The following is a 19292-nucleotide window of genomic DNA, read 5'->3' as shown; positions in this document are numbered from 1 at the left end:
ATTTATTTGTCGTACAATTTTTGCTTTGAATTTAGTATAACTTTTTCAAAAATATATTTGTTGTTTTCTTTTTATCAATATTTTTATTGCTGCATAAAAATTTAAACCATTTCCATTGTTTTATAAATGATTTAATTTATATTTAAAAGTGGTCGAAGAGTAAAAAAGAAAAATAAGAGAAAGGCATAAGACAATGTGCAGCTGATGCTAAATAATGCAAACATTTAATATTTTCTGCCAATTTCACTCTTCTCAATGGAATTACAGAGGATTCCATTGAGAAAAGTTATGCAGACAAAAAGTCAAACAGATATGAAATAACTAAAGTAACGGTACTTAAATTACTTTTAAGTACTTTAGTACTAAATTTAGAAGGAATCATGATTATCTAATTATTTATAAAAATACTTAATTGAATTCAAACACGGCCAATACTCTAAGTGAATCAACTAGTCGCCCAAAGCGGCTAGTGACTGAAGAATAGAAAATGATTCTACTTTTTATTTCAAAATGTATTTTGTTTACAACGTAATTATATTTTTAACAACGATTTTTAACAAATTTATTAACCGATTCTACTTTTAGCTCAAAGTGTATTTTTAAAAAAGTACTTATGCTTTTAAAATCGGTTTTTACAAAATATATTTATTTAATATTAATGAGAGATACTAAAAAATTAAAAGTAGCAACTTGAGCTACAGGATTCAGATAATTTAGCAGTTTAATTTACATTATGTCTAAATATTTCTGACAGACATTCCTTTATAAGTGAATTATTAACTTAATGTTTACTACATATTAAGATAACAAATAATAATTTTACTATTAACAATAATGTAGAAAATCCGTCAAAATAAAATAAAATATCTTATATTTTCTAATTTTACACACTTCTTATTGTTGCAAAGAAACTCATAAAAAAATCATTTCCCAGTATTGCAGACAGGAAAATCGCTGCATAGAGGAAATTTTGCTACTTAAACTTTATACAGATAGACAAAACAATTTGGAAGAAAATATTTTATTCTTTTAATGACAACATATGACTTTTCCCCTCATTCCAGAGACGGTCCAGAAAAAACAATCAAGAAATAAATATCCATTTCATTTTACAGTAATACGTGCTGTGAAAACGTGACCAGATACCTATTGTTAGTACGGTGATTTTTCCTTCAAAAAAAAAAAGAAAAAAGAAAGAAAGAAAGAAAGAAATTCGAATATCTCCCAAACACAGTAGTATGATAGCATTTTTAAGGCTTAATTCGTCTAACCTCATTGCATCATCCGTTGCATTCTGAACGTAACGATTTTTACATCACACAATTTACAGAAAAGAATGATGGCCTACAAACATTACTATTATAGAAGTAACTGGTTTATTTTATTATCTGATTTTTTATATAATAATAAACCACTATAATAGTAGCTCCGCTTGTGTATTATTTGTTCTATGTGTATGTAAGAAACAGCGAAACGCATATACATATAAGTCGTAAAGTTTTTAATTATACATACATAAGGGGTTTTAACCTCTTATGTATGTAAAATTACATTATTACTCTAAAGAATCGGATTAAAAAAATCAGATTCTTTGAGTCCTATCGTGTTATATTCGAGCTGACGAACTTTCTCTGAACAGATTTTACTCAAAATTTGACAGAAATTTTCAAATTTTGTATGTAGACAGACAGATAGACGGACATTTTTCAAAAATGTGTTTTTCGATCTCGGGGTGTTCTAACACAGGTAGATCTCGATTTCGAATTTTTTTAATGGATTATTACATTTTCTCTATACGTATATGCGAAATTAAAATTGAACGAAAATAAAATTTATATAACAAAAAATTATTTTTTAAAAATTTGATGATTTTTGTATGATAAAAAAAAATGCTGTGAAGTTACTAAATATAAAAAAAATAATGTGACCTAATATTTAAAAACTTACTAAGTGAATTTATTCTTTTAAATTACTTTTGCAACAGATATTAAACAATTTACAGAATGTTTCCGTTTTTGGAAACGTTATTACATTAAAAGATTTCAAAATACTGTGCAATAGTCTGATTATGATAACAGACAATTCAGAAAAAAATCTGTTCTGGAAAAATAAATTTTGCAATAAAACAAATAAACTATGCAACTATTTTTGATACAAAAAATAACACATATAATGATGCCAACTTATTGTGAAATATTTCTCTGCTAAAGTTTATGTCGTACACACAGTACAGTAATAATTCATTTAAATAATATTTAAAAATAATAGCCACAATAATTACCTACACAGAAAAAAAAAATGAATAATTTTAGGTGGCAACAAAATCTCTTCTAGGATTATGGGAGTTTAAAACGTCGAAATTTGAAAAATCCATGGCTCAGTATATAGCAACACTCAATTAGATATGGTAGCTATCTTGGTCATGTGACTTTGATGCCTTGTGATTTATTCCCTTTAGAATTGAAAAACGAGAACAAAGATAAATCAGAAGTCAGAAATTAGAAACGGTACAATAAGAATTTTCAAATTACGGTATACGTACAAGAAATGGTGCATAAGAATTTTTTTTTGTTGTAAAATTTCAACTCTAAAGATTAAAATGAATATTCAAAAATAAATGTAAAATCGAGTTGCTGTTAAAACCTTGCTTTAACACTTCTTTGTATGATGATGGAAATTTCCATTATAACATTTAGTGAACAAAAAATTGTACTCAAAATAGGTGTATTGTAAATTAACTGTTGTTGGCAATTGTTTTTTCACGACAATTACGTAATAAGAAACGTAGTTGTCAGAAAAAAAAAATCAAATGTCATAATCCTTAAAATGTCATAATCCTTATAGCGGGGAACTTGTCATTCCGCTATTTGTTGTGGTTGGAAGAAATGTTCGATTTCTTGAATAATTTTTATAACTAATCTGAGATTCTTTTGCTAATAAAATCGATAATGAGTGGGGAAATTTAGAAGAGAGGGAAATGGAAGATTTTGTCCTGAGTTTAACATGCACATTTGCATGATGATGGATATTTCCATCATACTGCTTTTTTTAATTATTTTATATTATATATTTATATTAGGATTTTTTTAACAATTTTTATTTTATCTAGAGCATGCATTAAATTGCCCTGATTTATTTCACAAAAAAAGAGAAAATCATACAAAGAAGGGTTAATGTCTATCATTTATACCATTTACGCCGCCCCACTTTATGTATCCGACTACATTAAAAACTCGAATTTGAGTGAAAATTCGCATTTTTTTTTTTTTTTTTGAAGTTTAAAAAAAATAGGTACATCTCTGTTTCCAGTGATATTTTTCTTTTGTATTTATGTCAATTATAAGCCAAATTTAAAAAAACTATTGATATATAAATGATGTTTATTTATAAGCATTTAAAAACTTTAATTTCCATCATTTAGACCATTTACGCCGCCCCACTTTATGTATCCGACTTGGTTGAAAACTCGAATTTGAATGACAATTCGCATTTTATTTTTTTGCAGTTTAAAAAAAATAGGCACATCTCTGTTTCCAGTGATATTTTTCTTTTGTATTTATGTCAATTATAAGCCAAATTATAAAAACTATTGATATATAAATGATGTTTATTTATAAGCATTTAAAAACTTTAATTTCCATCATTTAGACCATTTACGCCGCCCCACTTTATGTATCCGACTTGGTTGAAAACTCGAATTTGAATGACAATTCGCATTTTATTTTTTTGCAGTTTAAAAAAAATAGGCACATCTCTGTTTCCAGTGATATTTTTCTTTTGTATTTATGTCAATTATAAGCCAAATTATAAAAAACTATTGATATATAAATGATGTTTATTTATAAGCATTTAAAAACTTTAATTTCCATCATTTAGACCATTTACGCCGCCCCACTTTATGTATCCGACTTGGTTGAAAACTCGAATTTGAATGACAATTCGCATTTTATTTTTTTGCAGTTTAAAAAAAATAGGCACATCTCTGTTTCCAGTGATATTTTTCTTTTGTATTTATGTCAATTATAAGCCAAATTATAAAAAACTATTGATATATAAATGATGTTTATTTATAAGCATTTAAAAACTTTAATTTCCATCATTTAGACCATTTACGCCGCCCCACTTTATGTATCCGACTTGGTTGAAAACTCGAATTTGAATGACAATTCGCATTTTATTTTTTTGCAGTTTAAAAAAAATAGGCACATCTCTGTTTCCAGTGATATTTTTCTTTTGTATTTATGTCAATTATAAGCCAAATTATAAAAAACTATTGATATATAAATGATGTTTATTTATAAGCATTTAAAAACTTTAATTTCCATCATTTACGCCGCCCCACTTTATGTATCCGACTTGGTTGAAAACTCGAATTTGAATGACAATTCGCATTTTATTTTTTTGCAGTTTAAAAAAAATAGGTACATCTCTGTTTCCAGTGATATTTTTCTTTTGTATTTATGTCAATTATAAGCCAAATTATAAAAAACTATTGATATGTAAGTGATGTTTATTTATAAGCATTTATAAACTTTAAACGTATTTTCTGAAGAACGAGTTTTTTCATAATTCTATTATACGAGTATCATCATATCTCAAAAAACAATCAAGGTGTCTTAATGAAATTTATAATGTTGCTCGTCATGTTATGCAGAATATAATGAACAATGTATTTGATGTAGAATGTTCTAGAAATGGAATTATTTAATGTAAATATTTTTTTAATTTAAAAATTTGAGATAATTATACTACACACAAAAAATTATTTTTAAATATAACTCTTAGATAATGATTAATTACACTCTAAAATATGTTACTAATGTAATGTTAAAAAGAAAAATGAAAAACTAAAAAAAAATTTCTCTAAAACAATCTTGTTTTTGTAAATAAATGCTAAAATTTACATCAAAATACGCTTTTTCTTTTAAAAAACTACATATATATTGAAATAATTTCACTTTTATTCATCATTTTATCCTTATATTAATGAAAAAATCATATAAACATTAAAATATTTTTTTTTTCAAAAAATTCCTCTCCGAACATAATTGGATACTTTATGCAGTTTTTAAGTATAAAGTATTGATGAATATAAATATATTTCAGGCAAAAGGATAAAAGTTTTAACACCAACACATCACATCTTTGTAAAATGTAATTGCATATATGTTATTAATTAAAAATAAATATAGAACATAATTTCTACTTGAATGTAATTTAAGTTTGAAATTTAATGAAGATAAAATCTAACTCATTGAACTGGTTATATTGAAACAGACTAGATCATCATAACAATTTTCTTCAATAACAAAACAATTACTATAACTCATAATATGCTTATTTTTTTTTATCAGAATGTTAAAGTTTTATAAATATAATAAAGTTTTACAAATATAAAATATTTTAATCTTCGATTATAAACATTCCATTTTTTGCATTAATTTTTAAGCACTTATGAAATTTCGTGTGTTTTTATTCCTATTTAGGTGCTACAAATTTCGTTTAAGTTTGAGAATTAGTATAGAGTTTCAAAACGTTCTATTTCAGTGAAAAACCGAACAGAAGTCACAAGCTTTCAAATTTTTCATAAACTGAGAATGTAAAAAACAGGGCGAAATTTTAAAACACAAAGGATTGTTCATGAATTCACCCATTTAATTATTTAACCATTAATTCTATTTAATTTTATTCTACATTTGTTAACCAACATGATTTATCTTACCTGATTTCAAGAAATACGACGGTTCAAAGCAAAGAATCAGATAGAAGATAGAAAAAGCCAAAATTCTATTCTCATTGTTCCAGGCCTCTTTTTCAGTTGTGAACGCACTAGTAATTCGTTTTTCCTCCTACAACTTTTCTTTATTGTAAAAACACTAGTCATTTATTTTTCCTCAATAATTCGATAATTCTTTTTCAATACTTCTTTCATTTTTTCTCTTACTGGTAATACAGATACGTTTTCAGTAAATTATCTAAATCTGGGTGCAGCTTTGCCTGATTGAATTACCTCTTCATTAATAAATCGATTAAAGGAACGATCATAATAGAATTTCATATAATTACTATTTGTTAAGTCATATTACTCATATTTTAATGAGAATTTAATGATGTTTGTCTTCACCTGAAATCAGTGATAAATGAACAAGTCTCTCTTTTTCCTGTTGCTCTGATTTTTTAGGGGAAAATCCGTTTAATCCGACAACTTTTATCGAAACACTATTCAGTTTTTAAAAATCGATTAATTTGGGATACGGAAGTGGAAATGTAAATATTCATACAATTAATTTCGTTTCCGATGTAATAATATTTGGTTATTTGCGAAGAATTTCCTTTTTTACTTTCTCTTATGCATAGTACAGAGAAAGTATTGTAATCGCCAAGAAATTCGAACTCGAGATTTTGGTGAATCTCCACGTTTCAGACCACCCTGAGTTCGAAAAGCAGACTTTTGGAAAATATTCGTTTGTCTGTCTGTGACAATAAATAAATAAATAAAAAATGCTTTAAGTTTGCTTGAAATGCTTGAGAAGAAACATGGTATACTCTTCTTACTTCAAATCTATAGATTTCTATCAAATTCTGAACAAAATCCGTACAGATGAAGTCTGTCTATCCGGCTGTTCGAATATATGTTAATAAGATGACTATAAAATGAAGAGAACTAGATAAATAAAATTTGGTACACAGATTTAACATCAATAGTGTAGACACCTATCAAATTTTGAACCAAATCTAACCAGGAATTGGTCGTCTGTCAATCTGTATTTTTAGAAAAATATAAACACGGTAACCCAAAAATGCAATGATTTAAATATTTCAAATCTAATATGTGATTTTGTGACTACAAGTGTAATTTTGTGTCAATTTTTTGTTCTAATCGATTGGGAAAAACGCGCCTAATACTTAAATTCAGCATTCGGATACGATTATCGCGTGCCAAGGATTAATCACCAAAAATCTCGCCAAGAATCACGCCAGAGATTCATAAAAACTGCCAAATACACGTCAAAGCTTAATACTTCGCGCTATTCTATCTGGGATAACACCTTTATCAGAGAGTAAGCGAAGAAGTTTTGGGAAGACACTCCCGCTGCTCTTTTTTAAACAAATAACTAAAATCTCGAATACCAGTACTTTCTCTTTGTGTATTTAGAACACGAGAAAATAAAAATATATCAACGATATTTTTTTTCATGCACTTTTATGAATAGCATAAGAAAATGAGTCGTCGATTTTCTTAAGAGAAAGCAATGTCGGTAGATGCATTTTCCGATAGCATATTTGCTGACGCAACAATCGTAATATTAACAACAAAAATAAAACTAAATTCCAATAACTCAAATATTTCAAAACATAGCCAGCGGAAGGGGTCTCCCCAAACATTACTTGCATACTCTCTAATAAAGGAGAGAGAATGAATGCATCGCCTGGAATTGGCGTTCAATAATTACGACATATTAACCTATGGGATCAATTTAGCATTTTTACAGAATCTATTGTGTCACTTTTGGCAAAATTGTTCTGGCATACGGTTAATAGTATACAAAAATTAAATTTTGTTTTAGATGCGTTTTCAAGGCCGATTCAAATAAAAATTTGTCTCAAAATTGCAATTGTAGTCACAAAAATCACATACAAAACTTGATATATTCAAGCCGTTACGTTTTTGAGCTACACATGTACGTGCTTCTGAAAATACAGGCCGCCAGACGAGCAACCCCGTCTTCCGATTTGACTCAAACTTTGAAAGTCTACATTAACTAACAGATTTAACATCTACATTATAGATGTTAAATCAGTTAGATGTTACATCTACATTATAGATGTTAAATCTGTTTACTGAATCTTATCTATCTAGCTCTCTTCGTTTTGTAAGTTATTGTATTAACGTACATTCGAACTGCCGGACAAACAGAATTTCCGTTCATCTCTGTTCAAAATTTGGTAGAAAGCTACAAACTTCATGTAAAGACCATATGCCAAATTTCATCCATCTAGTCCAAAGCGTTGCGTTTTATCTTTGTCACAGTCAAACAGGCAATTTTTTAATATGTTTTTCGAACTCAGGTAGGTGTAAAACGTGGAGATACATCAAAATCTCGTTCGAATTCTTTGACGATTTCAGTATTTCCTCTATATTTCGTTTGAGTGAAGTAAAAATGTATCAATGATATTTTTCTTCGTGTATGTATACGATTAGTGTAGAAGGCGAATCGCCGATTTCCTTACGAGAAAGCAATGTTGCCAGATATTTCATCCGATAGCATATTTGCTGACGAAATAGTTATAAGATTGATAGAAAAAATAAAACTAATATTCCAATAACTTACACATTTCAAAACGTAAAGCAACTAATAATGAGAAAAATAAAAGATAAATAAATAAAAAAATTCCCCATAAAATATCACTTAGTTACGTTCTTCTCATATAGTTGGCATAATTTGCCATAGGATTCTTTCTTAAGAAGATAAAATAATTAGAGATATAAAAGATTAAGCAGAAATCGGTCATATTTAATATTAAAAGAAAATTCCTTATTGGATGAATATAGAATAAACAATGATTAAAATTGTTTGTATGGAATAATGTGTATAGTAGAATATTCTCTAAATTTTTTTAGATAAAATAATTGCCGTCACAGAGAATGATCGCGATTAAGAGATACAATGTACTTCTTTTGTTATTGACCTCATATTTGAAAAAAAATCGCTAACAGTTTTTTTTTTTTTTTTTTTTGTAATCTGCTAAAGATAAGATAGGTGTTAAAATAAAATTAATTTTGGTTGTTGATATTTACGAAAGAAAATTTCTATTAATTAAAATTTTAAAAAATTTAGAGAATATTCGATGGTATACATTTATTCATACAGATAATGCTGATCATGATAAAATGAGAATTTAAATTTAAAAAAATTAAAAAGTAAAATAGAATACGATTCACTTTTTGTATATATTCAAAATAATACCAATATTTTTCAGTTTAAAAAATAATTCAATTTTGAAATATTAAAATAAAATCTATTTCCCTAAGGAGACACATGTTTTCACCTAACGCAGCCAACTTTAAAATGAGTATGCGTTCTGTTATTCGTGATACTGACAGAAGATCAAAATTCTAATTTTAATAAATTTTCTTATGCAAGAAAAAAAATCACTCTTATCCAAGGCATTTTTTTACATGATTACGCTTATATTTTATTGATGAAATATTTCGTAATAGTCTTTGTCATAGGAAAAAATATGATCAAAATATAAAATGATTATTTAAATTTTGTGAGAAAAATTAGTCAGAGAGTTAGATAATTAGAAGAAGAATAAATCTTTGTAAAACTCATGCGTTTTTTGAAAATAACTTTTATAAAAGGAAACGGCACTTTAAGAAACGGCAAATTTTTTATGTCTTAAAAGAAAGAAAAAAAATTAATATATTAAAATTTTCTTTAAAACAGATTAAATATTAGAAGGGGAGAAAAATAATAATTATTGTTGAAAATAAGTAATTAGTTGTTGAAATAAAAGGAGATTGAAAGATTAATTCCATTTCGAGAAATTATGCACTATTTTTTTAAGAACGAGAAGTTTTTTCGAAATAAATAAACATCCTTAAAAACAATTAATCAAACTAAATAAAAGAAAAATTATTTATTTAAAACTATCTTAATAAAATTATATATTTTTAAAAAATGATGAAAAAAAGAAACTTAAAATATTTGTAAACTATTTATACATCTTATGTATAAACTGAACATTTAAAGTCTTAGCAAGATAATTTAAACTCTGAAAGAAAATAAGCAAATAATTGATATATCTCTATAGACAAATATCTTCTTTTAATGCATTCTAATTTTGAAATGTGTTAAAATTTTTACATGTAAGTATTCAGATAACTATGAGCGGTCTTGTAAAGTGCCATAAGTTACAACACACAACATGCATGTAATCGGTCCTTATCTGATAAAATTATTGTTTTTGAACAAGAATATCAGAATTTTCAAATTAACAAAAAATAAAAATACTTCATAAATACTGAAAAATTCTCATCCAGGATATGCTAAATGACTCAGACTTATTTTAATTCGATTGTCTTTGTATATCCTCTACAGATCATTTGTGGCATAAAATTAATTAATTCTTCTTTATTAATAATAAAGGTGTGCGTGTGTGTGTTTGTGTGTGTGTATGTGTGTGTGTGTGTGTGTTTAATAACACCATGTTGTCATGGGACTGATCTCTATCAGAAAGATTCATGCATGCAATAAACAGAGCATAATGAGAGACAGTTACGATAACATGGATTTGATATCTGATAATTTGACGATTTAAATAAAATGAATTATAAGCAATATTTCCAGCGAGACAGCTGGTCGCCTGAGGTGACTAGTATTAAATAAACAAATAAGTAAACACTCAAAAAGTAATAAACATAAAATCCCAGATTTGACTACATATGATAAATTTCCGAATGATTTTTCTGTTCCATTTTATAAAAATTCGGTATTTGTCTACAAGGATGTAATCTTCTGTAAAGTCATTCAAATTATTTCGTATTACATGTATGCTTCCACTTAAGAAATGGAAGTTTCCTATTCCATGAAACGTTATTTTTCTTCTATATCTGTAAGTAGATTTATATTAGAAATTCTGCATTTCTACTTTGATTTCCTGTTTCATGATGACTAAGGTATTGGTGAAAAATAAATATTCCTTAGTCATTGAGAATCAGAATTCTGAAAAGAAAAATCGTTCGTATTCTTAACATGGAAGGAACATGAATATTCTAACCTTAATGGAAATTTATATCTAATTATAACAGAATTTCGCTTTTCATTATGGCAATGGCGTTCGGTGGTATAAGCAATCGAATTTTTAAATAAAATGATATCCTTAAACATTTTTTTAAAAAATAATCACTAATATCATATATAGTATTCACCTTTGGTAATTCATTTGGTTAGCCAGAATGAATACAAACTAAAATTTCCAATTTAATATTTCATATAAATTTTCTCTCTTAATAGCTTCTTCAACAAAATATGTTTATGCTTCAAAACTCGCTAGTTAAATAACTCATATTATTATAGAAACATGAAGCCGTTCTGCTTATTGTGCTATGCATCTAATTTTCAGTCAGCTTCTGTGAAATCTCAACTTTAAATTGAAGCTGATGTGATTAAATTTCAATTAAAACAAAATATTTTTGCTGAAACCAAACATATATTATCAAAAATATGAGTACACAATCGCCAAACTATATTTTTAAAGGCGATAAATTGCCGAATGTGGTAATCTAATTATATTCTTTAGTTAATATTTGGTGAGTTTTCCCCTCTTTGGCAGATATTGGCGAAAAATCTATACCATGTTCGTCAATTATAACAAATATTTCATTATTTAGTGTATGTTCATTTAGAATTCATTTACTAAACATACTCCTATTTCTTCAAACATTTAAATATTTAACTAAGGATTTTAAAAGGATGTTTTAATAATTCTATTTCATATATTCTGTGAATTTCGTATTATTTAGTTGAAAATTCTGCATTTTATAAACAGAACACTTGAGAAAAATTTTGGAATTACTTTTTAATTATATTTTTCCGAACATTACGAACTACGTTTACAAAAATGCCCAAATCAAATTATATCATTCTCTAAAGTTTCAGAATTCCATCTGCTTTCTGCGAAACGGGGTAAACCAAACTCTTTTTTTTTTTTTTTTTTTTTCTCCTTCACCAATTTTTGGTTGCTCTTCTAAATGTTCTCGTAACAAATTCTTCACTTTAGGAAAAAAAAAGTAAGTTAAAGTACATGTTTTGCACGGTCGAAATTCAAAGATAATTTGTCCAGCCTTTCTGCAGGCATTTGGAAAATAGCGCAAATCCAAAAATTGTCGCCTATTTTTGATTACATAATATATTTAAATATAACTGCAAATAAATCCGATTAGAAAAAAGATGTGCACTGAAGTGATTGAACAGGTTTTCCTACTTAGAATAAAATAAAATACTAAGTTCCGGATTTGAATGAATTTTCAGCATTTTCATATTGAGACGATATGTTTTTTCCGAAATATAATCAGCATTTATTTTTAAAATACTTAATATGAGACTTCTGTTATATGAATTTAATTGTTTCATTTAGTCATTGCTAAAATATTCTCTGCTATGATGAAATAAAACTAATTTTTTCTCACTCATTTAACCATTTTAATAATTGGTGTAAATTTCTTCATAATGCGCCACTTAATATGTAGTATGTTACGGAGGGAAAATTGTACTGTTAAAGAAGTTTGAAAATAAATGGAAGAATTAAATATTACTGATATCTATTTAAGCTTTCATTTAAAATTATTTCCGTTTTGGTTTATAGACAAAGAAAAAGCTTACAATGCGGAAACCGTTCCGATGATTGCGCGTATACAGCACTAATTAATGAATTAATGCAAATACAACTGAGCGCATCTGCCACTATTCCTCATTCCTAGAAAGGCAGGAAAATTGAAAGAAAGGGGGAATTCATTATAAAACTTGATTTTTTGGATTTCTTTTACCCTATCCCCTTACCGCTTTCTCATACAATAAGAAGGAACAGTTGTCTGTAATGACAAAAGAAATGAAAGTATTCTGTATTTGTATTAATTTCAATTTTGCTAAAGTATTTGTGAAAAACTGCATAATTATATTCATTAATACTTATATAAAGACAATAATGAGAGAAAGATAAAATAATAATAATAATAATTACTAATAAGTATACTTTTATAAGCGTTCTTAAAAATAGATTACTGTTATTATTTTTAAGCTTCTGGAGGTGAAAAAAAAAAGCGCGAAGCACAGTTTATAAGGAAATTAAGCCCAAAATATTATTAGGAAAAAACGTTTAAACATTCATTAAAAACTAAAATATATTATAGATGTGATAAAAATTCCAATTTAATTAAAGTTTTTTTTTTTTTTTTTTTTTATCAGCGCTAGTCGTCTCAGGTAATCAGCTAGTTCATCAGGAGTATAGGTAATAAATATCTGATTTCAGATCAATCGCTTTTTATAATTCCATGTTCATGATCAAACCAAATTTCCTGACATAAAAGCCGTGTTATTTTAATTGTCTAAATTAAGTTCGGCCTAATATGTGCGTTAACCTTTATATGGAGATAGTCCCAAAACATCATAGCGCTATTAAAAACGTAAATATCCAACTTCATCTATCTTTTAAATTTCGCGTCATTGTAGCTTTACTTTTTATTTGTTTTGTAAACTACACAGAATCTTTAGCTTTCAACAATGGAAAAAATATCACGCGATCAGATAGTTGATGAAACAATGAAAACGGTTTGAATTTTTTAGTAACAATGTAATCTATTAAAAATTAAGGAAAACCTTTTTATTTTATTTTTTTATAATTGCCACAGGAAAAATTTGTATGATTATTAAAATGGTACTTATAGACATTTTAAATTTTGGAGCGGCGTAAAATTTCTTTGTGATTTAATCGTGGAATAACGTCAAAATACTACTTAATTTTTAATTAAATTATAATTCTAATTAAAAACTTTAAAAAAACGCCCCAAAGTGCACATTTCCACCCTGCGAGATATACATGTGTCAAATTTGTTAGTCGTAGCTCAAATGGTTTGACTTTCAGAGCACAAACACTCTCACACATTCATCTTTATTATTAGTATAGATTTATTAATCTGTCTTTAAAATTTTTGAGGAAAAAATATTCTACTTTTTAGTAAAGAAATAAAATTATGTTTTATTATTACTTTATTTTAACATAAATAAATAGTTTGCATTGAAAACATATTTAAAAGAATATCTATACTTGATTTTAAGAAATTTTTTTTTGGGGGGGGGGATATTCTTTTTCTCACTTTTTACAACACATATAATGCAGTTACTCTATTTGAAAGGTTTCTTGCTTTATATAGTATATCATAATTTTTTAATGTTCATAATTTCCTATGTCTATGTAAACATGAATTATTACAAAGTCAATATGAAGAAACTGTATACCAAGAAGGATAGCAAGAAAAAATTAGGCTTCTAGGAAAAGTATTAATTTTTCTTCTCTCTCCCTTCCCTTATTCTCATTCGCCAACTTTTGTCTTTGACAACTTAAAAAATAGAATTCAATGCCATCCTTATGAGCTGAAACTTAGAACATCTATACCCAGTGAAGTTATTCGTGCAAACGTTAGAAGCGCTTGCCTCATGCCCTGGAGTCATAACCACTAAAACTTATAATAATTATACCAAAAGAACTTATAATAATTTAACCTATTAACTGCCAAAAAATGAAATTTTCGTCAGGGATAATTTATATGTATATGCACAAAAAGTTGTGTAACAGTATAATTATATTCAAATTTTGCTTTGTTTTGAAAATATTTGATATTTTTGAAAAAGAGCATCATTATAAAATGATCAATAAAATATTTCATTAAAAAAAAGACCGAGTTAGTAATAGATCGTTACTATAACTTTTAAATTATATGCTTATGTATGGTATTTCATTATAATATATAAACCAAACCAAAAATATGATGTTTCAAATATGACAATTCTGTTCCGTTCAACTTACAGACGAATTTCAATTTGTTCGTTAGTTATAAAGAAACGAAGCACAGAATACGCACTTCCTGATTCATACAATATTGATTGATGTATATAGAATGAAATTAAACTATCAGATGCATCAAACAGATTTTTGGCGCCAAGCGGTGTACGTAAAATTCCAAAATCACCAAATGGGGATCGTGACAGCTAATGGGTTAAAATCTATCCGATTTACATAGTGCTAATCCGAGGATGAATGTACTATATTTGGTATAGGAAGGAGAGGACTTGAAACAATTTTGTGCATGTTGCCTTATAGTGTTAAAAGTTTCCACCCGTCTATATCCCAAAATGCACCCCCCCCCATCGCAATATTATAGGTCGATTCTTTATCCCCGACCGACTTCTACCGTTACCAACATCTAAAATCTCCCTTGGTGAAATTCAAAAAGTCTGGTCTATTTGGGTAATCAAACCAGAAAATTTATTCATAAATTTTCGAAGCCAGTAATTTTGGATAGTTAAGTACTAATTACACCAGAGAAAAATAGTAGACAGTCTTTAATTTTCATAGCTTTTTATCCATGACAAGCACGTTTCTATGAAACTTTCTAAAGTCACTTTTTTTTTTTCTATGCTGTTACTTTCTCACCTTGAAGAACACGTCCCTGAGAGAAAATATCAAAAGAGACCACTTTTGATGTCCTTCATACGAGAAGTATGCGATAGGTAATCTAAACAAATCATTTAAGAGCCTCTGGTTAAGAGAGCACCAGAACACAATCTAAACGGTTCCAATTAACTTTTAAAACGGCGTTACGACACGCTTTGTTTTCAAGCTGTTGCCATTAGGTGGAATGAAAAAAACCGGTTTCCGTTGCTAATGAGGTCCACAAATGTCAACATTGCTTTCTGCTAAGAAAAATAAATAGGCCTTTGTCGACTTTCTAGAAAGGAGACCTCAGGCTAGATCTAGATCAACAAATGAACTGAATTTGAGATATAAATTGCCGTAAGTTATTAAGCGGAGAATCAAATCTTTGTCATGCTTTCATGATGATGATGAAACACGAAAGACTTTACAAATGAACCAAGAAATATATTTCATTTAAGGTAGAGTTAACTGAAAAATCAAGTGAAAATTCTTGTTTATTTTACTTTCAATAAAAAGTTAAAAAGAAAAAGAATAATTTGCTTTTTTTTTTCCGCAAACAATTTTAAACAAAATTAAGAATTCTAACACTATTTTCATTCAAACACTAGCCACTTGGCAATCAGCCAAAATTTTCTCTGTTGTTAATGAATAAAATTTTTTTTAAATAAATCCGAGATGAGCATTCCCACCCTGCTAAGTATATCTATGCCTAATTACGTACATCTTGGTCAAACGGCCTGATCAGAAAAGCGCCAACGCTTATGATGAAAAAGGTTTGAATTTCATTGCAACAATGAAAAATATTGTCGTAAATTATTCTTGAAAATAATTTAAAAAATTTGCTAAAATTAGGAAGGAACAAGCGGACACCAAATTTGTATTATTCAAAAGATATTTTTTCTATTTTTAGGTGTGAAAAATGGTATTCCTTATTTATGAGACAGTACCATCGAAAATTATCACCAAAGAAGCACTGATTTTTGCTTAGTTTTGAACTCATTAAAATTCCGAGAGGAAGTATTTGAGAGTCCTAAATTTCATACATCGCTTACTATAACGAATAACGCATTATAGGAATCATTCCTGTTGATTATAATGGTGAAAATTTATATAACTTTTTACCATGTCACAGATTCGCGACATTGTGTTTATTTTAAATTAGCAAAATAGCCTTTCCGAATTCAAATAAAAATGTTTTTATTTAATAAATCTATGATGAAATAGAAGATTTTTACATTAAAACGTTAGTACTGTGTTTTCGAGTGATGCTTAGAAAGATATTCTAAACAAACTTCATTGCCATTTCTATCATACAAACTCTATTCCAAACATTTTATACATTATCTTGCACTTTATATTAATGCGTGTTTCTCTCATTTTAGAATTCAGCTTTCTATATTTTATCTTGAAAATGCAGAGGGAAAAATAAATTAAACACATCAACATTTTTCCAAGATAACCTAGCGAAAGTGTTCGACCCAAAACTTTCTCACTTATTCTCTAATAAAGATGTCCCCACCGTGTAAAGCTGTGGATCTTGGATAAGGCCACGAATGTTTTACTTGGCGAGCAATTAGGATTAGTCACGAAATATTGATCTTTAGAGTAAAATATGATCGTTGGCCATTTTTTTGGCGAAGCAATAGTAACAGTCCTGGCATTTAGCAATAAGTTCTCAAAAATCAAATTTTTGTTCCTGGCGCTTTGTTTCCAACCGATTGGAATCCAAATTTAACAGAAAACTAAAATTCTAGTCAACAATCCCATACAAATTTCATATATTTAAGTCATTGCGTTTTAGTTATCGGTGTTTGCATGTTAGCGAAAGCATAGACAGACACAAAGTCTTTCAATCCCTCGAAGGATATGGCACCAAATTTGATAAATATCTACAATTTAGATGTTAAATTTATCTGCCAAATTTTATTTATCTAGTTCCCTTCGCTTTGTAGTTACACTGTTAACGTATATTAGGATAGACAGAAAGACAGATTTCCTCTGAATGGATTTCTAGAGAAAAAAAAAATTGATTAAAATCTATAAATGCATATAAATACCATATACCAAATTTCATCAGTCTAGCTCAAAGAACTTTTTAAGTTATCTTTATCACAGACATACATAATGCTAAAAATTTGTTTTCCAAACTCGTGGATCTAAAAAGTGGAAATTCGATTCAAAATTTCAAGTTCGAATTTTTTGACAGTTACAGCACTTCGTCTATAATTCGTATTCGAGAAAGTAAAAAAAGTTTGTCAAACAAACAAAAAAATCATTCTAATAATTATTCGATTTCAAAATTTTAATAAACGTTATTAAAACTATGTATTGCTTTCACCAATATCTTTCTAATAATTGGAACAAAATGTTACAATATTTAGATTTTATAGTATAAGTACATCATTAATTCTCACGTAACAAAAAAAAAAAAGGGGGGGGCACAATTTTTAAGAGCATAGCAGAAATTAAATAAACCGAACAATATATTTCCAAGCCTACTATCTTATTTACATTATAAAACACATAGACATTTTTCATTTGATTTCAGAAAATTCTTCTGTCATTTACCTAGCACGTCATCCAACGCTCTGCTAACTTGACACTGTAATAGACCAGTTTACTCACATATTTTAGTAAACACAATCAATTCTATTCTAAACAAGATGCTGGCAAATAATTATAATTCAAAAAAAGTTTTAAAAGTCAAGAAATTTTCGTTGTTTCATTTTTTTTTTATTTGAAGACCTTCAATGCCACATTATGTAAAAAAATAAAAATTAAAAAGTTTCATTTTAAAGTATTAATACCAAAATGTGAAATTTCAATTGTAAACAAAAAATATATACACTTCCAATTTTTTTCAAAACCATTAAAAAAAACAAGTTTATATTGTTTTGGACAAACTTTTATTGTTTTAAAAGTGAGAAAATTTTCTTTGTTCCATTGTTTTTTATTCGAAAATATTTTATGCCACACTATGCAAAAAACAAAAAAAAAAAAAATGATTTTAAAACATTGATACCAAAATAAGAAATTTTAACTATAAGCTAAAATTGTGCTTAAACCAGCAGCTTGTAAAACATTGTTACATTGTTTTGAACTTATGAATTAAATTTAAAGAAATATAACAAAATATAAAGATCAGATTTTACATTGTATCTACAAACATTTAAACTTAATTATATCAGCTGATCGTTTTCATACATGTCAATTTCAAATAAAAAGGGAGTATTTATACATAATTTCAAGTTGAAGTGCTCGGAATTATTTCCTAGTTATACCTCGAATGCAAAATTATAATATTTGACAGTCTATATTTTTTAAATTTTCATAGATGCATTTTTAAATCGTTTTTTTTTTCCCCTTATTTTATCCAAAACTGTAATAAAATATACAACAATCAAATATTTAAAAAGAATTGTATTCGTTTTCGACATTTACCGAAAATCGTCTACTTCCGCTTCTCTCTGAATGACAGATCAAACGTGAACTGGCAACGTGTACGCCAAACGATTTGTTTTGCTCCATAATAAAAAGTATTTTTCTAACAAGATAATTTATTTTTTTTACACAAACAATAGAAAAGGCAAGTAAAGATTTTTAATAAGCCTTTTCATGAAAATACTTCTTAAATCTTTAAAAATGATTAGAAAAATTTAAATTAAAGTACTCACACTGATAAATAAAGTGTTGTTCGCTCTGGAACTTCGGAAGACTTCTGTAGAGCGTGCAATCCGAACGTTTCCTCGGGGGTTAAGTACGTATCAAAACCGGTTGCAGGTTTTCTCGAAGAGGTCGGTAAGGAGGAATTCGAACCTCCTGTTTTCGGGTTCTTCGGAAAAGTAAATGTTGAGCAACTGCGCATGTCACCAGGTTAAAAATTTCTCATTTATAGCTTGTGCTTGTAATAGCCGCAAGTTCATGAATATTTTAAATACTTGTAAAATATTTTAATTCATTTCATTATTCTGGATTGCTGAAGTCGATTCAATGCATCTTCTCTTAATTATGTTTATATAAAACGATTATGCATCTAAGTAATTTTTATTTGTAAAAAATTTATTATAATACAG

The 19292-nt window shown here is 27.5% G+C and overlaps 1 protein-coding gene across 2 annotated transcripts in view; it reads right to left on the bottom strand.

Moving 5' to 3' along the window:
• LOC129981445 (fatty acyl-CoA reductase 1-like) overlaps nt 1–18991 on the bottom strand; it is a 52645-nt gene extending 33654 nt beyond the window's left edge. The window contains exon 1 of one of the 2 annotated variants that reach the window (XM_056092285.1): nt 18894–18991. The gene's annotated coding sequence lies outside the window, so the exon portion shown is untranslated. Of the gene's footprint in view, nt 1–5722; nt 5950–18893 lie in introns of those variants that run through there. The other variant, XM_056092286.1, reaches the window with a different exon arrangement.
• Nucleotides 18992–19292: the final 301 nt, after the last annotated feature.

Source organism: Argiope bruennichi, chromosome 8 (assembly GCF_947563725.1).
Source record: "Argiope bruennichi chromosome 8, qqArgBrue1.1, whole genome shotgun sequence".
In the NCBI taxonomy this organism is placed as follows: Eukaryota; Metazoa; Arthropoda; class Arachnida; order Araneae; family Araneidae; genus Argiope; species Argiope bruennichi.
Note: the sequence above shows the minus strand (reverse complement) of the source record. Positions and strands in the feature narration are given on the sequence as shown.